We start from the raw sequence: 17,767 nt of genomic DNA, 5'->3' as shown, positions 1-17,767 counted from the left end.
AAATTAAAGGGTTTGCTGAGTTCACACAGTTGGACACATTCATCTGAGTGTGTGATTAGGAGCTATTTTCTTCCATTAACCCCACCAAGCCAGACATGAGCACATAGGCAAACCATTTTAACACAACCGGCTTTGTTCGAATCTGTATCCATTTGAAGCATTCTGCACGGGCCTTATTGTTTTATGTGTGACTGATTGACGCGTTAACGACAAATCAAAAGCACTCGTGTGTGTGTGCGTCGGCTGCGGCGCTGCAGCCAGTTAGCTTAGCTTGGCAGACTGGAGACGTCTTCCGGAGGCAGACCTTCTAAAGCTCACTAACACCTTGTGTGTGTGTTTATTTGGGGAGGAAATGTGATTGTTGCTACACGTGTTTCTGTTTTTAAGGACGCAAAGCTGCAGATTTCAGAGATACTTCGTCCGATTTCCATTCTCTGCAAAACTTGCCCGCCTGAATCAGATTTGTGCCGATTCCTTTTTTCTTCATAATTGAGAGCCAAGACAAACGTTCTTGTAACTGTTTTGTCATGGATGATTGAAATCCAATTAAATAAACTCCTAAACTGCGCCCAATCACCAGCCTATTTGTTGTTCTATAAACGAATGAAATACAATGTTGCTCCACAGCTTATTTCTGCCAAAGTCACAAAGGGTCAGATTCACGTAGCCGTGCGAGAGGTGTCGCGCAACACACGCCCGCCGACCCGTTCTGTTCGGGGTTGCCGATGGCGGTGGCGTCGGGCCCGCCGCCCCAACACGCGCCATAATTGTCACAGGAGCGAAATGTGCTCTGAGCACAACGGGTGCTGACCGGAGAAGATCAGTGAAAACACCTGAGTGGGCAGACGGGGGTCTGCTGCCGCTCTGACCCATAACATCTGGAGGCGTTTTCTCCTTCGCTTACGACAGGTTTTGCTAAAACATCGACCTGACCGAGTCAAAGTAGGCGAGACATCATTTGCAAGAAGGGGTGTTGGTCCTGCACGGTGATTTACATCTCGTGTGTTCGCACTCATTTATGGCTCTGTAGAGACAAATGTCCATCATTGTGGCGATTGGAGGATGCACTGAACAAGACACACATTCTGTCTTGTAGCTGGTTACCACGTCTGAATTAAATACAAAGGTTTATTGTGGGTTGTTTTGTTCATCTGATGTTTTCTGTGTTTTAAAGTATTTTTTTGTCTGAGCATGGGGAGGTTTCCTGAAGTGCTGATCTATTGGATTCTCCTCGTCCCCAACAGGTCTGACCTTGAATAACTCTGAGAGTATCGACTGTAAATACACAGAAGTTCAGTTTTTAGATCTCTCCGTGGATAACAGGCCTGGAGACTGTTGTGTTCGGTGCGTTTGGGGGTTTCAAGCATTCTTCTCCATTCCCGTGAATAATTTAAGCGCGGCTTAACAGCAGCTCATGTAAAACCAAAAAGCCAGTTAAACGTCTGCAATTTGCTCCTCCTGGAGGTCGTGTGGTTTAAAGCAGAGGTGTGGTTTATATTATAGTAAAATAAATGATTAAAAGGGCACAGGAAGATGTTGGTGAAACGCATTAAATTAAAGCAGTTTGATCTCTTGTGTGTCTGAAATTGGTTTTCAGACACACTGATGCAGCAGACGAATGTTTCCTTAAAGGAAAATTTGCAGCAATACAGAATTCGCTCGTCTCTTTCTCCTGGATTGGTTCCGTCCGTATGACCCTGTGCTGCTTACAGGACGCGAGGTCAATGCCGATCAAACCTCCATCCAAGCCAACAAACATTGAAGCTCCACAGTAATCGGATTCTTCTCCACTTTACGCTGTGGTCTAATTTCAGGGACGTCTGTGTAAAGTGAGTAACTCGGTTTCATTTTTCATGGGAAGAAGAAGAATTTGATTAAGGGAGGTTGATTTGTGAAGTGGGGGAACCAGCTTACTTACTTAGTATAACCTCATCGGGGTTTCTTGTGAAAATGCCACTGAAGGAATGCTGATGATTCCCAAGGAAGCACACTTGTATCCAGGGGGGAATTACTAATTGGAAAATCCTAATAAAAGATGTGTATTAGTGATTATGAATGAAAGGGTAAGTTAATAGTAAGTATATGATGGCAATGATGGACTCAGGCCGTTAGTTTTGCTGGTATTTATTAGATATAATATATATAAATAATAATAATTAACAATACCAAATGAGTGTCGGACAAATCGGTTATTTTGATCCAGTGACACGAGATTCAAAGTCAGAGACACTAAAGGGTATTTATGGTAATCTCGTCCTTTCCTGGAGACGGTATGTTATAAACATTGTAACAATATCCACTTTTATAAATGATATAAAGATTTGCCAGAGCTTTGGAGGTACAAAAACTAACTTCTCTCTGACAAACATTAATTGCATTCATTTGATTGATTTATATTGACGTTAGAAGCTCTAATAACAATTTGCATGCATTATTTCTTTACCTTACTGCACTGAGGGTTGATTTTGATATCTCCCGTCCCGTGCACACAAACACGCACACCCTCTCTTTATACAAGCAAACGCCCCCCCCCTCTCCTCTCCACATTTACCATCCAGTGGACGTATGTTAAAACGGGAGATGCATTGGCCACCTCTCTCTGTAATTAAATTCCGTCGTAATGAATCACAGCCCCTAATCCTAAAACTGGCTGTATTTCCACGGGGAGGAGAAATGTCCTACATGCAGCACAGCCTGTGTCCACTGCGCCTCGCTTGCTTGGCATTTGCTCCCGGAGCAAGGCGAACACACACACAAGCATCTCTTATTTATTATATATCCATATCAGTGATGTTTACATGTAAACATCACACCAGCCGTCGTTAACATAATCAGGTTAGCGGCTCCACGAGATTCATCGGATGTCATGCCCCCCCTCCCCCCCCCCCCCCGTTTAAAAAGAAAATCCACTTTTTACATTGCGGTTGCAGCTAATGTTTTGTGACTTAAAAAGCGATGGGATGTGCAGAGGCTCATTGCTCGCTGGAGAAATGACCCGTGCATAGTAACACCCGGCAATTAGGGTTCCGACTGATGTCGGTGATTCTGCACGGTGCTTCTGCACCTCTTGGAGGTGCATTCCGTCATTTAGAGACCACGGCGGCGGCCGCCCCGGGAGCTCGGTCATTGTGCGAAAAACAAACACGCCCGGCAGCAGGAGGACGCGGAGATAATGCGCACTTGTTTTCTCTTCTGAATGGCCGCGGATAGAAAAACAATAGTACGCTTGGCTGCGTTAATTATGATTTCAATCTTCGACTCGCATGTTTGAATCATTGTGGGGAAAAGACTCTGTTTTGCATCTAATTGTATATAGTCACTAATTACATTGTAGCAAAAGTGTTCGAGCTTTAATTGTCGCCTAATAATGGACCTCAAGTGTCAATCACGGGGTACTGGAAAACAGTATTATGTTCCAAAACAATAAATGACAATCCGTTTGTGAGCAGTCTGAGCCAAAGAGGTTGAGTGACAGACTGTGATCACTAAGTCGGAGATGGGGAAACTGGCCCGTGTCATTTGTTCAAAAGGTATTTCATTCAAAGGCCGAGCTCGGCAACCAAATGATCTCGAAGATAATCAGAATGCAAAAAGTGACCTTTGCAGCTCACTCTCCCCGTCTGAGGAACAGGCAGGCCTGTAAAAGCATAATTGCCCTATTTGGAATTCGGTCGCTTCAATGAACAAAGCTAACCCCCTCATTACTGAGGCCGCATGACTGATTTTGGAAATTCGATCCAGTCGGGATCAGACGGGGCCGAGTGGTGGAAATCAGAAGCGCGATAACTGTGTTGCAAAGAGCTGGTGGCCGAATCAATTGTGCTGCTTTTCATTCTCTCGCCCCAAAAGCCGTCATGCAATTTCAGGGACAACGGGCACAAGTGAATCTTAAGCGGTGCAGAACATGTTGTGTGTTAAATAATTGTTCCCTCTCATGGCGGACTGTAGGGTTTTATTATGCACACGACAAACCAACGACTTTTTCTTTTATTGGACTTGGCCAAAGAACTTGTCTTTCACTCCTTTTTCTTTTTAATTTCCTTTCCTTTTTATTCCTTTTGCATAATTGGTTCCATTCAAACGAGTGTAAAAGTGACTCTTTTCATACAATTTCCAAACTACCTGCATGAAAGTTCACTAACGGGCAACAGCTCCTTCGCCCCAAGCGCGTGATTTCTTACGTCCTGTTACCAAACCAAGTAACCTACAGGTGTGAGACAAATGATTTCACCTCCAATCAGACTACAAATGTAATTCCGTCTATTTCGGTCCTTCCATCACTTTGACGCCGCCCCGAAGTCGGTTTAAATTCCGAGGCTCCAGAGTGGTTTGAGGGATTTTTGAGAAGATATCGTGTTCTTGGAACCGAGCCCGTTCATTTTCTACGGAGGAGATGAGTTTATAGTCTGACAGTGTTAAATTACGCCGAGGGGAGAAGGCTATGCAAAGACTACGCGATGATTCAGAGACGGATTAGGCTGTGATCTAAAGTTATTGAATTTGGCTCCTGATATCCCTCACAATGAAGAATGGAGGCAGGAGACTTGATTTGCTCTTTTTTTTCCTGGTGCGATCCTAAATATATTCAGCACTGGAGGGATTGTGTGCACATCAAAAGTCTTCCTTCCCAAAGGCCGCCTCGTGTTGGGCTTTAATAAGGTATTTTATTGTTTGAAGTCGTACTGCTTGTTTGAGTTGTTTATAATCCCCGTTGGATCGTCAGTGGTGTAAAAGGAACGACATTATCCTCGTGTTGTCTCTTCCTCCTCACCAGCAGCCTTGTTGGTCACATTATATAATCCAGGTGGGCTTTTCTCATTCTTTCCCCTGCAGAAGGGAGGATCGCATGGCTCAGGATTCATATCGTTCACTTGTGTGCCAGCGTTGGGCAGTGAGACACGTTGCGCTTGTCTTACTGTAAGTACTGCACGGTTTAATCACGTAAAGAAGCCGCGGGCCTCGATTGTCTCGTGAATAACGCCCATTGGCTCCTTTCTGCTTCGGTTTCCCAACGGGAAGAATATTGGCCGCCCACGCGAATCTGTAACAGGTCAACAAAAGAAAATGGACAAATTCAGAACCACTTCTACGAATCACATCGACGTCCTCGTATCTTGGGTGAGGAATCGTGTCTTTTCAGAGAGTAATTGCTTTTACACTGCGGCGCTCCTCCCAAGGTTTGTCCATTTTTGAAGTTACCGTGCTGAAAAGTGAGTGATGCTTATAGCGAGGATGTGTTATTCACGTTCAAAGTGGTTTCATAATTGATCAAAAGTTCAAGTCAAATATTTAAAAATATATATTTTTTTTAAATAAAGGACACATTGTTTTATCGGTTAACAATAAAACAGCTTAATTGTAACCCTGAGACTATAACAGTCACAGGGGTGGACAAGTCACAGCTCGTGCACACAGTATATAGTAAATGTCCTCCTCTGAGTCTCTGCAGCACAGAGCGAGACAGCTGATCCCCTCGTGGCCATCTGGCATGAACATTGATACAAGCACAGCTTGACTTCTTCTTCTTCAAGTCCAGCAGAGCAATGTGTCAAAGACTTGAAACAGGCCGAGGACATATATCACACTTCACCGTGCTCTGCAGCTGAAAATACCTCACCTCTCAAATAATAGGACACCAGCACGACATGATGAAGATAACGTTGTAAAGTGATAGAATCGCAGATGTTCTATTAGTTAGACGATTCTGAGAAAGGGGATTTGCAACTAATTTTTTAAGTGCTGGTAATTAAACGTGCACGAATGCTTGTTTTTGGCTCTCAGGTTTGGAACATGTTCTGCTTCTAATTTATCATGAACTGATTGCTTGGACATTTTCCAGTTTGCAGGCGTCAGCGATTCATTCAATCAAGACTTGACTACAACAAAATAAGTGTTATTTGGAGCCTTGCAAGGATTCGTTCAATGATACAAAACGAATCCTCACGGAGCTGAATGCATAATTGTTTTTCTCTGGAGATCCATGGCCCTGGAGACAATCTTTTTATCTGAAAATAAATAAAAAGACATGCACACACACACACAGAGGCCTCAAATGAAAAAGCGGCGTTGTCTTTATTAACGGACAAGAGCTTGACTTCAGCCTTCCTCACACCTCTAACCGTGTTACATTTGGAGCACTGATGTGCAAAGTGGAGCAGGAGTCATTAAAGCGCCCCGGCATCGACACACTCCGCACACCGTTTAGTTTGGACACGTGTCGGCCGGCGTTGACCGCCTGCTGCGGCCGGCTTTCATTATAATTAACCGCGGAAAGTGATGCAGATGGGTGGATGCTCCGGGGGGGTAATTCACGTCTGTTTTATTTTGCTATATATGATCAACTCTACTTTACATGGCACTCCATCAATTAGAGTACACCACATAAAGCCGCCTGTTTACCAGCAGCTCCTGCGGCGAGCCTCCAGCACACCGGCCGCATCCAGATGCATGCGTGGGATAACAGATGTGGATTTCTGTTCACGCGACTCTTACACGCTTAAGACGCGCTAATGTTAAATAAAAGTAGACCGCGTTCTGAATTTCCTGAATTTGACTGCGTCTGTGTTGAGCTTGATGGTCTCTATCTGCACCTCTGGTTGGTACAGGACTGCAGGCGAAGGTACCACCATAAAAAAAAGCATCTGACATTGATTTGATTCACAGATTCTAGTTCTCTTGAGGTCTGAAACCTTGTCAGGGGACTCGTGACGCGGGCAAAAAAAGAAATAAAATCAATAGAGCAGAGTGCACCCTGAAGACACGTTGAGCTCGGCCTCAGAAGCCTTCAGCTCCTGCACTTACTGTAGAGACGAGTTTACAGTATCACGCCCGCTCTCTCGCCCTCCACCTACTCACAAAATCCATACAGGCTGCCTCTGCTAAGCTCCCCGTGCATCTTGGGAAATGTAGGCACTCATTTAGTGAAGCGTAGCGAAGCCCGGCTGAGATTAAGTGAACGTAAGTTGTCCTACAGCAGCATTACTGATCATTAAAAATGTCCCGTAGACACGGAGTTAAACCATTTATCTGACTTCTGTGTCAGCTAAATAACATTATTATAACACAAAAATGCGTTTTTGTGCATGCTAATGTAGTCAACGTTGGGATGCAAAACGCAACGCTTTCAAAAACATAATTCCCAGATGATTGGTCCAAAATCAGACATTTTTGAGTATTATATATATATATATATATATCCATGTATAAACCCTGTAGTTATCAGCCTCACAGATGTGCAAAAGGCCACAGGGGAAATGGCATCAGGGTGCACAGGTGTACAATTACCAAAACAATTAACATTTCTTTCACATTTACTAAATGTGATATGCTGGCCCATTAAGGAGTCGGGCTCTTGTAATTACTTCATGTGCCATGAATATATTAAGTGGAAACGGCTTGTAGAGACCAGAAAACCTGGGGAAGAATGACGTCTGTGCAGATGCTGTTAAAATAGTTTATTTTTTTGTAGTAGTCAGCTCATAATGTTCATTTGAGGTGTTTTCATACATGACAGCACATTCAAAGCGTTTGAACGCTCTGGAAGTCTAACAATAATTCAATGCATTTTCTTTCCTCCCCCATCTGCTTCCCGGCTGCCTACCGGAGGCACATTAAAACCGCGAGCGGCAAAGAGACTTTCTCTCAATAAAAAACCCGGGGCGGCCGGGTAAAGGACCTGTGGTTCCCACCGAGTGGCAAATTCAGTGGAAATCATTCCGATAGTAATTGATATTTCCCTAAACGACCACCCCTGAACACACGGACTCTACGATGCGCTGCCTTCGTCTGGCACAACTATTTGGGAATCTCGCGCCCTCGGTTTCAATCCCAAACCTCAAAACAGCACCACGCCCGTGGACGGCACGCCGCGGCCGGCGATTCGCCCGTTTCTAAGTAAATCCAGATGTAATTGTTTGCACCTGTTCCCCCGGCTGATGTGACTAAATGATACAACCCTGGTTTTTTAACGAAGAAGGTTGGAGAAGCACCGCGGGCTCATCAGAAAACCCCTTCACGCTTTATCTATGACTTTTACCAAAAGGCCACTTTCGATAAATGTCAGGCTGCAAACATCGGTAAACAGTTTTAGCTGCGATCAAATTCCACGGGGCCGGTGTGCACGGCGAGGATGCCACGGTCGGTACAATTACAAGGGCTCCACTTGGGGAACGGCACTTTAAACAAATGGAGCGTTTCCCACCGGTGACGGCAGTATTTATCCCCGGCGCCGAGGAGGCCTGCCCTTTCGACCCCCCCCCCCCCATGCGAACGCTTCCCATCCCGACGACTTGTTTCCCTCCAGTTACACGGAGTGCGGCTTCATTAGGGAGCAGACGGCCGACGGGGGGAAGTGAGGGCGGGGAGACGGGGGGGGGGGCGACAAATGTCCCGCGCGAGGAGCAGCTTCTTCGCGCCGAAACGCTCCTCTGCGCGTTAAAGTCACGGGTGGCTGAGTGATGTCAGTCTCCATTTTCTTGAAAGAGGATGATTTACGGGTAATAATAAAGTGGTTATCATTCTTCTGATCCGCGTCTCCTATTTTCGGATCGTCCATTGTCCTTGTCGGGCATCTCCATCCGCGTGTTGGAGGAGAGATTATTGATGTCACTGTCGCCGGGCGGTCACCTCCGAGCGCTCGCAGCGATGAGTACTCCTCGCCGAACAGGTTTTTCAATCAAAATAATGCGTGTCCGACGCCACCGAAACCCGCTCGCGGGGGGGGGGACTCGAGTGCGTGTGAATAACTGCAGTAAACAAACAAAGGCAATTATGCTTTCTCAAGCATTAACCAAAAAAAAGGGACAAAAGAACGGCGTGAAATCAGGAGGAAGAAAAAAACGTGGGATGGAATTTAATTTAAATAATGGCGAGAATAGATCTCTTTTCTTATTAATAAGCTTTAAAGACGAATCATCTAATGGAACATGTGCACAGGGATGGATGTATTCTCATATTTCCTTTTCCTGCGCTCCAGGAAGCCGGCGTGTACATTGTCCCTGACAAAACGATGCGACACAATGGGGTCTGATTGATATCATTCTGCCCGATGAGACACACAGTTAAAGAATGTGCATTGACGACTACATGAATACGTGAACAGGAGAAGACAACAATTCCACGGCGATGCTAGCAGCTTTGTGGATGCGGTACTTTGGCATGCTAACATGCTCACCATGCTGATGCCATCAGACGTTTCACTAGTTTTTTATTTTATTTTTTTGTCGCTTGGGGGATCAGCTTGCACTTTTTGGGAAAAGTCTGCATTTGCACCATTAAGTCCTGCAGAAATAGCTGCTAACACTCCTCGTTCGCCATGTACCCGCGCATGAGCCGCTCTCACAGCGGGGCTCATGCGCTGAAGAACATGTAAACCCGTGTTGATTCTCAGGCGAGCGCTGGTGTAATAAGAAGCGCCTTTTGTGCTTTCTGAGTGGATTTGCGCTCGTTTGCGATGGAATAAGAGTCTTCAGCCATCGATTCCTCCGATGCCGGCCGATAATTCAGGGCGTTTGACGGACGGATCTGCGAGTAACTGCATGAAGCCCCAAATCGCCTCCCAGCCGCTTGCTCACAGCTTAATAAACGTGACTTTGACGACTCGGTGCAGTTTGACCTGGAACCCCTTGGATGCGCTTAGATGAGCAGATCCAGTGTAACATAAAGACACCCAGAAAGAACGTGACGAGGCCTTTGAAACTGCTCTTGTATTAATGCAATTTGGAAACAAAAAGCCGCGTGGTACAGTGGAAATTGCAGTTGATCCCACCCCCTTATTTTGGCCAGTTTTAAGGCGTTTTCACAAAGTGCCAGGGCCTTTTTTAATGTGACAGCCAACGGTGAGTGGCTGCTAGACAGATGGAAGGCGGCCACTTTGGAAAGTAACCGACACTTCTGCTGGCAGAGTGCTGCTCTTTCTAAAATTGAACAACATTTTAACTTCGCCACACAAAGCGGACTGTTGTTTTTTTTAGTTTTTTTATTTGTGACGTTCACCCCAGCCGACACAATGTGATAACAACATAATGACTATCTAGTTTGTGGAGGTTTTGAAGTCCTTGTGGAGCTGCTGTGATTCTTCCTCCTGCCGCGGATCTTTTGTGACTCACCTCTTTTCTATTTTCCGCGCAGTCAAAAGTGTTTCCTCTCGAGCCCCGAAGAGAAACAGGAATAACTTTAGTTTGTCACATTTCAAGGTCGACTACTCAAACAAAAACACAGAACCTAATCGCGAAAAAACCAGATGCCAACTCGTCAACTTTCAGCAACAATTTGCCATTTTTAGTCCGCCGGGTCGCTCGCGTTTATCATCAAGATCCAAAGAGGTTTTCTTAATTGCGATTTGCTTCACTTGGCAGACAATAACTCTCATTGTTGTTCATGCCAAGTCTGTTTTAGCAAGACGGGCACAAAAAGAGACACAATGCACTAATTGAAACCAGGAGTACGTGCAGGACTATGTGTTATTTTATGAGAAAAAAACTTTCTGTATATAAAATGAATATTTGTCATGATCTGAGGGCGAAAGCTCCCAAAAGAGCTGAAATCTGTATAATCAGTCGTTTATCATAATTCTCTATTCATCTCTAATTTAATTATGAATCTTTTTTTTCCACAAGGTCATCTTCAAGTTTTCCCTTTGCGAGCTTCATTTCGCATTAAATACAAACACAAATGAAATACGTTCTGGCGGCACATCTTCAAAGCAGATCAGTGTGTCTGGTGCCGTGCAAATGTCATGCGTTGGTACATTTCAGTAGGGAATCCATACGCTGAAATATTATATGTCAAACTGTGATAAATTAATAAGAAATATCCATAATCCGTGACCTGGAGGTACAGGCGGTGAAAGGCACATTTATTCAGCGGATCCAGGCCGGGCCAGAGAACCTCAACAGCGCGTCAAGTGATATTTGCATGCAGGTTTTAAATGATGTCACTTCCAAGCCGATGGCAACAAAGCTTTGCTTTATTTTACTGCGGCGCGCTCGGGGAAAACGCGCTTATGTGAGATCGACGTCCGCGTTGTCGGTCCCTGCAGGACGCCGACCCGTCGGTGCCTCTCTCTGCCTATCAGCGTATCCGCAACCCCGCCGGTGAGCCATGGCGGCTCGTGGCTCTACCTGCGATGAGGTGAGAAGAGATTCGATGGATCGAAGTCGGACAAAAATACATTTCACACCAATTTTAATTATTTCTTTCACATGCAGTTTGCTGCTTGTTTGGTAGTAAGTCCTCTAATGAACCGGCTTTTAAGTGTAAAAGTTAACAGCATGCAAAGATGATTTCATCCATTTACTGCTACTGAAATAGGCTTTGCTCCTCACCTTTGAGGTCACAGTGGTGATTCATCCTTCAATCAGCTGCAGCCTGCATTCACTCGCACAGTCGTACACAGCAGTACACAGTAGTACACAGCAGTACACAGTAGTACACAGTAGTACACTGTAGTGCACAGTAGTACACAGTAGTGCATAGTAGTACACTGTAGTGCACAGTAGTACACTGTAGTGCACAGTAGTACACTGTAGTGCACAGTAGTGCGGCCTCACATAGTCGTCACACCGGCAGCATCTAAGGAGCCGTATTGTGACAAAAGAGCTTTGATTCCCTCATCCGGGATGCCTATTCCTGTCTGTGCATCACTGTGATGAGGGCAGCTGAATGCCACACACACGCACACACACACACACAACAACAGACAGACAAATAAAAAGCAAGTGAAAGCTTGCCCTGATTGCTGGCTTGATTACTTTCATTGATGTGGGTGACAGATCTGCACGGTGGCAAAGCTGGCGCGACACAAAAGGCACCGGGGCACCGCAGCGGCAGACCCGGGACGCTCTCCATCATGTCTTTAATTAACACGCGTGTGTGTGTGCGCGTGTCGTACGGAAGCACTGTGCGAAAGTAAATCAAAGTAAATGTGTTGTCACCTTTAAAAAGCATTTAGGAGCTTCTGTTGGTCGATAGTTAATAAGCTTTGATGTGATGGATGATGCCCGTGTGTGTCTCTGCCTCTGTACATGCAGCTGGCGGAGTATTTATATTGTTTTATTAATAAAGATTAATTAAAGCCAGGACCAGATTACAGCAGAGGAACATCCTTCACTCAAACTTCACCCAAAATCCATCGCTGACTCACAGAGACAACGAGGTACTTGGAATGTTCACAGCAAATTAAATAATCCCTCGATGAGATGAAATTATCAAACTTAAACACATCCAAATGAATTCATTATTTCAAGGTTCCGTCGAGTCATTTCATCCAACATTAACAATCTTAAATCCACATACAAACGAAGATGGGACTCACTTTCCACTTTCTCAATACTTCTTTCTGACGAGTACTTTTAAAGCACGTTTATCGGCTTCTCTTAAAGTTCAATCCTCCCTATTGGACATGTACAAATACATTTTAAATAGGCATAACTGCAATTTGACAATTATTCAGATTTCAGATGTATTATTGAAGATATCTGCAGTAGCAACTCAAGACATCTGAGATGTTTCAACTAGTCAGAAATCTTCACAGAACGCATTGCGCTGTTTTCTAGTTCATTATTTATTATACTGATGGGATTTACATACGATCCCATATCCACACAGTCAGATAGCACTCATTCAACGTGAGCTACTTTTAATTACGTCTTCACTAGTAAGTATTAAGGATTTTGGGTTGTGTTGAGAATCTCACGTGGAACGTGTGGAAGAATATCAATATCAAATTCCTCCTCCAAACATCTTGATGATTCATCGCTACTTCATCTAAGGCGGAAGTTTTGAATTTTCGGACATGTTTAAAATGTCTTTTTGGTTCTTCTTTTTGGCCCGTTGCTGTGAAACAGAAGCTAACGAGCGCATTATGGATCAATTAGCATCAAATTCATGTTGATTTAGTGTGGACATGCCGAAGTAATTCAATGAAAGCACAGATCTGAACTTTATTTAATGAAAAAAAAAAAGCTCCCGGTCTTGACTGGAGTTTTTAAAGCTCATTTCTTTGAGATTCCTTCTTCCCTCGTGGAACCTCGTGTCCTCGTGACTCAGCCAGCAGGTGCAGATACGAGCGGCTGAGACAAAGTGTATAAACGGCAGTCGGACCGTTCAGAAAATCATTTGTGACTTTGATTGAAGGACGATTCCCGTGTGTGAACAGTCGCCACGTCGCAGAGAGACAGAGAGAGAGACAGGCAGAGAGAGAGAGAGAGAGAGACAGAGAGAGAGAGGGAGAGAGAGAGAGAGACAGAGAGAGAGAGGGAGAACCAGCATCTCTCGTCCCCGCTGCAACCCGCCTCTAAAAAAAGCTCCGCTGGCTGTTTTTGTTCCAGCTGTCGAACCGTCACACACATCTGTTTGCCGCTTTCACTCATTTGGAGGCAGATTTACTCCAGACAGGAAATAGAAAATCTCCTAGTTTCATTTTGCTCAACGAATCACAAACCGAGCATTTGTACTCTTTCAGCTACTTGTATATCAATGGTGCCACTGCGAGTTGACCTGCTGCTCTCATCGCTTCACTACAAGAGGCCATTCAACTGCCGACAGAGCAGCAGAACGACACAACGACAAATGCGTTCAGTGGCTCTACCTTTAAACAGCAAGTGCCGTTTCACGTTTGAAGACCTTTTAAGTTCTTTACAGAAAACATTTTCACTTTTTTTTAATGTTGAATCAAATGCAACTTGGGTACAAACTGCAGCAATCTAATTGCAGAAATCTATTTTTACATTAGATTACACTACATTACATTAGCTGATGCTTTTATCCAAAGCGACTTTCAATAAGTGCTTTTCAACCAGTGGATACAAACCCAGAAGAAGTGCAATTTCATCAAATTTTGTTTTATACCTTAACAGTCCATTGCTGTTAATTTTGTGTAATATTCTAACAAAAAATAGAGGTTAAAAATGGAATTTCACCGTTTAAAAAAAAAGTGGAATTAATTAAAAATTAAACTTTTAAATTCTCCAGAAGGGAAAATCTAACAGCAGAAATAACCCTAAATTGTATGAGCTGATTTGCTCTTTAGGGCAGACGAGCCTCAGATACTTTCTACACTACCTTTGTGCTTGAGGACGTTTCTCATCCGGCAGAGTAAATAACTTCATTCTGGGGAAATCATCTGATCAACTGCAAATGAGTCCAAAAACAATGCTGCTGAAAAAATACTCCCTTTACTTTGTTGGAGAGATTTCTGTGTGTGAATCTCTTAAATAGCTTCACAAATTGCAAAGCGCTCTATGCTGGAACGTACCCCAACTCAATCACTCTGTTTCGTACAGCAATAATCCCAGCAAGTACGTGCAATCATGGTATTTTATATTGTTGAGGGGATTGAAAATGACAATAACGCGAATCGTCCAAAACAAAATGCTTTCCAACTCAATAAAATCAGACAACTAAAAAAGAGGCAACGTAATCGGCAGCAGAGCATGTGGGACGGGACGTTACAAATAGGAACGTAAAAGAATGAAGAATAAATTTACAAAAAACAAATGCATACATATAGAGGTATGAGAATAGATATTATGAGGTAATTGAAGGGGGAGAGTTGTGGAGGAGACCAGCACATTGAATTGAAGGGCCGTGTGTGCGGATCCCATGTGTGTCCTCTCCATGGCGACCGCTGACTCCCCAGCTCCACATGAAAGAGGGGGGGGCGGGGGGCGGTGTGGGGGGCCCTCTGTTCGGAGCCCAGCACCATGGCTACTCACCAGCACATGGCCCGGTGAACAGACGGTGAAGACGAGCACGTCGGTCACAGCTGCGCCCGAGCCCCCCCCCACCCCCGACCCCCGACCCCCTTCAGCGCTTTAATGCATCGCAGTGACCTTCCTCCCCCCCCGCCCCCTTCGTCTCCCGCCTCCCCCCGCCCTTTGTGTGCGCTGCGCGTACCTTTTTATGACGTCCGTCCGCTGGCAGACGTGTGATTTCCGTCGGATGCAATAAGCGCGGCCGGCGTGTGATTGACACTGAGGGCCTGTTGTGTGCAGGTTTTCCTGCGTCAGGAGACGATGTCAGAGTGCAGCCGCCCGCGCTCCACTCTTTATTTTTAGCTTGTTTGTGAAGCGCACCTTGCTGCCACGGACGCTGTTAAGCCCCGACGTGGAGTTGCTCTGTGAAATATCTCGAGGGCGGTTGTTGATTAAGGGCTCTTGAGCAGTTGGCAGCAGCGCGCTTGTTTCGCTGCACCGGGTCCAGTTTTGCTCACACGTTGCCCATAGAAATGCCTTTTGTGTGTTTGGATTGTGCACAGTCCAATGAATGGGAGAACTTTCACTCAAGAGAGGTGCAAATTCAAAGCTCCTCGGGGTTGAGTATTTGTATTTCTGTATGTATTTACACTTTTACTACTTGCCGTGTTGCACAGAGCCGAGACAGACGGGCGTAAAGAGGCAATAAATAGAATTACACACTTCCCAACATCACTTTTCTTGTAGCGTTCAATGAAAAGAAACATTTGAGCGCACTGTGATAGGACGGGCCTGTCTCCGCCAGTTGTTACGGGTCCTTTAATGCGTTTTACCCCCCCCCCTCCCCTCCCGCGCTCCCTCGCTGCAAGGCAAACAAGCGAACACAAAGCTAACAGGCTGTTCCCCGGAGGACCGCCTGCATACAAAGTGATGATAAGTGTCTGCGCTGATTTCAGAAGGGTTTCGCGTTCAGATTCCTCCCTCTCCCTCGCGATCCCTCCGAGTGCCTTTGAGCTACGCCGCGGCGCCGCGTCACGCGCCCACCTCCGGGGGAGTGGAGAACAGAATTACAGAGGAGTCTTCACATTTTTTCCGCAAGGGAAGCAACTACGGTGCCGAGGAAAAGTAATGAGAGTTGAAACTTCAAATACCACCTGAGAATGAGCAGTGACGGGTTTAAAACGGGTTACACCAATGAGAGAGGGCCGTTCGACCGGGCTGTGCTTTTAATAACGCGCCGCTCCGCGTTGAGGAGATTCACCGCAGAGAAACAGGAAATGCATCGACCTTTGACCCGCCCCCTCGGCCTCTCGCTTTGGCTCTCCCTTGTCCGCGGCGTTAGCCCCGGAATCACCGGCACACAGGACGGCTCCCCACGGGGTCGAATGTTTGACTTTCTCCTCGTCGAGACGGCGAGCAAACGCGGCGAGCTGCGGGACACAAGCCGTGCAAACGCAAGGCCAACGCCGTTTGGTGTCACGTCCGCCGCGACAACGCGACGCTGACCTCGTCATCCCCCCCCCCTGCAGCGCGAAACCTGAAATACCCGTGTTGTTTTCCTGATAATGAGGTGTTGACATTTACAGACATATTGAGAAGAGTCGGTAATATAAAAAAAGAGGAACGTCTCATAATTTGGTTGCGCAATAAACGACGACAAGAGAGGCCAAATACTTCATTTGAAGTAATATGGAAATATTTTTGTTCTATCTTGGCTGTAAAAAAAACCAACCCCAAAACATTATAATTTGTAAAATTAGTTCTCTTAAACAAGATCTCCGATGATGTTACAGTGACGTCATTAGGATGTTGTCAAAAAGTATTGCACCCTCCAAAAGCGCAGAGCAATGCTAAATCGCTGAAGCACCATTTTGCCGCTCTTGAAACATGAAACATGGGAAACATGGGAAACAAGAAAAGGGACGGATTGATACACTCGCGCTGGTCCTTTATGGGTTTCAAAGGTCTACTGTGGAACACTCGAGGACACCGTGGAAGTGCACAAATTACATGTTCTATTGAAGCTTTTTTCTTTCGTAACACTCAAAGCACAAAAATATTGAGAATCATAGAGAGAGAGAGAAGAAAACAACATTCCCTGAGAAAACATCCACTAAAAGCTCGGCCCCGCACGCCGTTAATTGAGGTGTCGCGTCGCGTTGGAGGTGACGGGGGGCAAAGGCGCAAACACGCACTCTGCTAAATGCCGACAGTCGGAAAAGGGTCCGTCCGTCCGTCCGTCCGTAAACAAGGCGCTCGCGTGACGGCTTCGAGGTCGAGCCGCTGGAAGGGACTTCAAACGGAATTATTCACCAGCGGCTGCTCGTCACGGGGCTTTCAGCGCTGCCACGGCTCCATGTGCTCCTTCTTCTCAGAGCCGCTGCAGGATTGTTTTTGGTTGGAGTCGTACTTTGAGGAGGAGGGGAGGGGGGGGGTGTCTCAAAGTCACCCTGAAAGTCACCACTTGTTCTCCTGAGATTAAAACGCCGCCACGCGCCATGACGTTTTGTCGTAGTCGGTGCACAAGTTCGATGACGAGCACGTAGCTCGTCTGACATCTGCGCAGACCCGCGTGTCTGTTTGTCGAACATTAAAAGAACTTCTATCCGCGTTTCTGCTCAAAGAAACAAAGCCGGGGTTTCAAAGTGGGAGCGTGAATGCTTTGAGCGAAAAAGACTTGATTTGAAGGTGTGTTATTTGGCGCGCCGTCCGTTTCTGGTCATTATAAAGGACGGATGTGACAGTGTGGCGTCGGCTCCCGCTGCTGAAAAGACCTGTAGAGTCGGGAGGATTTTTGTGCCTATCAAATATGCTGCTTTCAGTGGAACTGTATATTTCAACTATAGCAATCAAAGGTCACGTCAAAGAGATGTCGTTGGTGAAATTGCACGGAGGACATTTACGTCCCACCAAACCATCCTTTTAACGGGCAGGACACGAATAAAAGGAAGCACAATGCGGAACACAGAGACTTCATCCACTCCCATATAAAAGATAATAATATTAGTAATGTCTTTTGCATGAAAGGTTTCCAAGTGCACCTTTTGTAAAAGCTCTGCATCACATCTTTGCAA

At 45.6% G+C, this 17,767-nt stretch overlaps 1 protein-coding gene across 1 annotated transcript in view; it reads left to right on the top strand.

The window, feature by feature from the left end:
- LOC120811895 (cadherin-7) overlaps positions 1-17,767 on the top strand; it is a 64,453-nt gene that overhangs the window by 10,923 nt on the left and 35,763 nt on the right. The window lies entirely within an intron of this gene.

The sequence above is a fragment of the Gasterosteus aculeatus genome, chromosome 21 (assembly GCF_964276395.1).
Source record: "Gasterosteus aculeatus chromosome 21, fGasAcu3.hap1.1, whole genome shotgun sequence".
NCBI lineage: Eukaryota > Metazoa > Chordata > Actinopteri > Perciformes > Gasterosteidae > Gasterosteus > Gasterosteus aculeatus.
The sequence above is the reverse complement of the archived record's forward strand: the minus strand, read 5'-3'. Positions and strand labels throughout refer to the sequence as shown.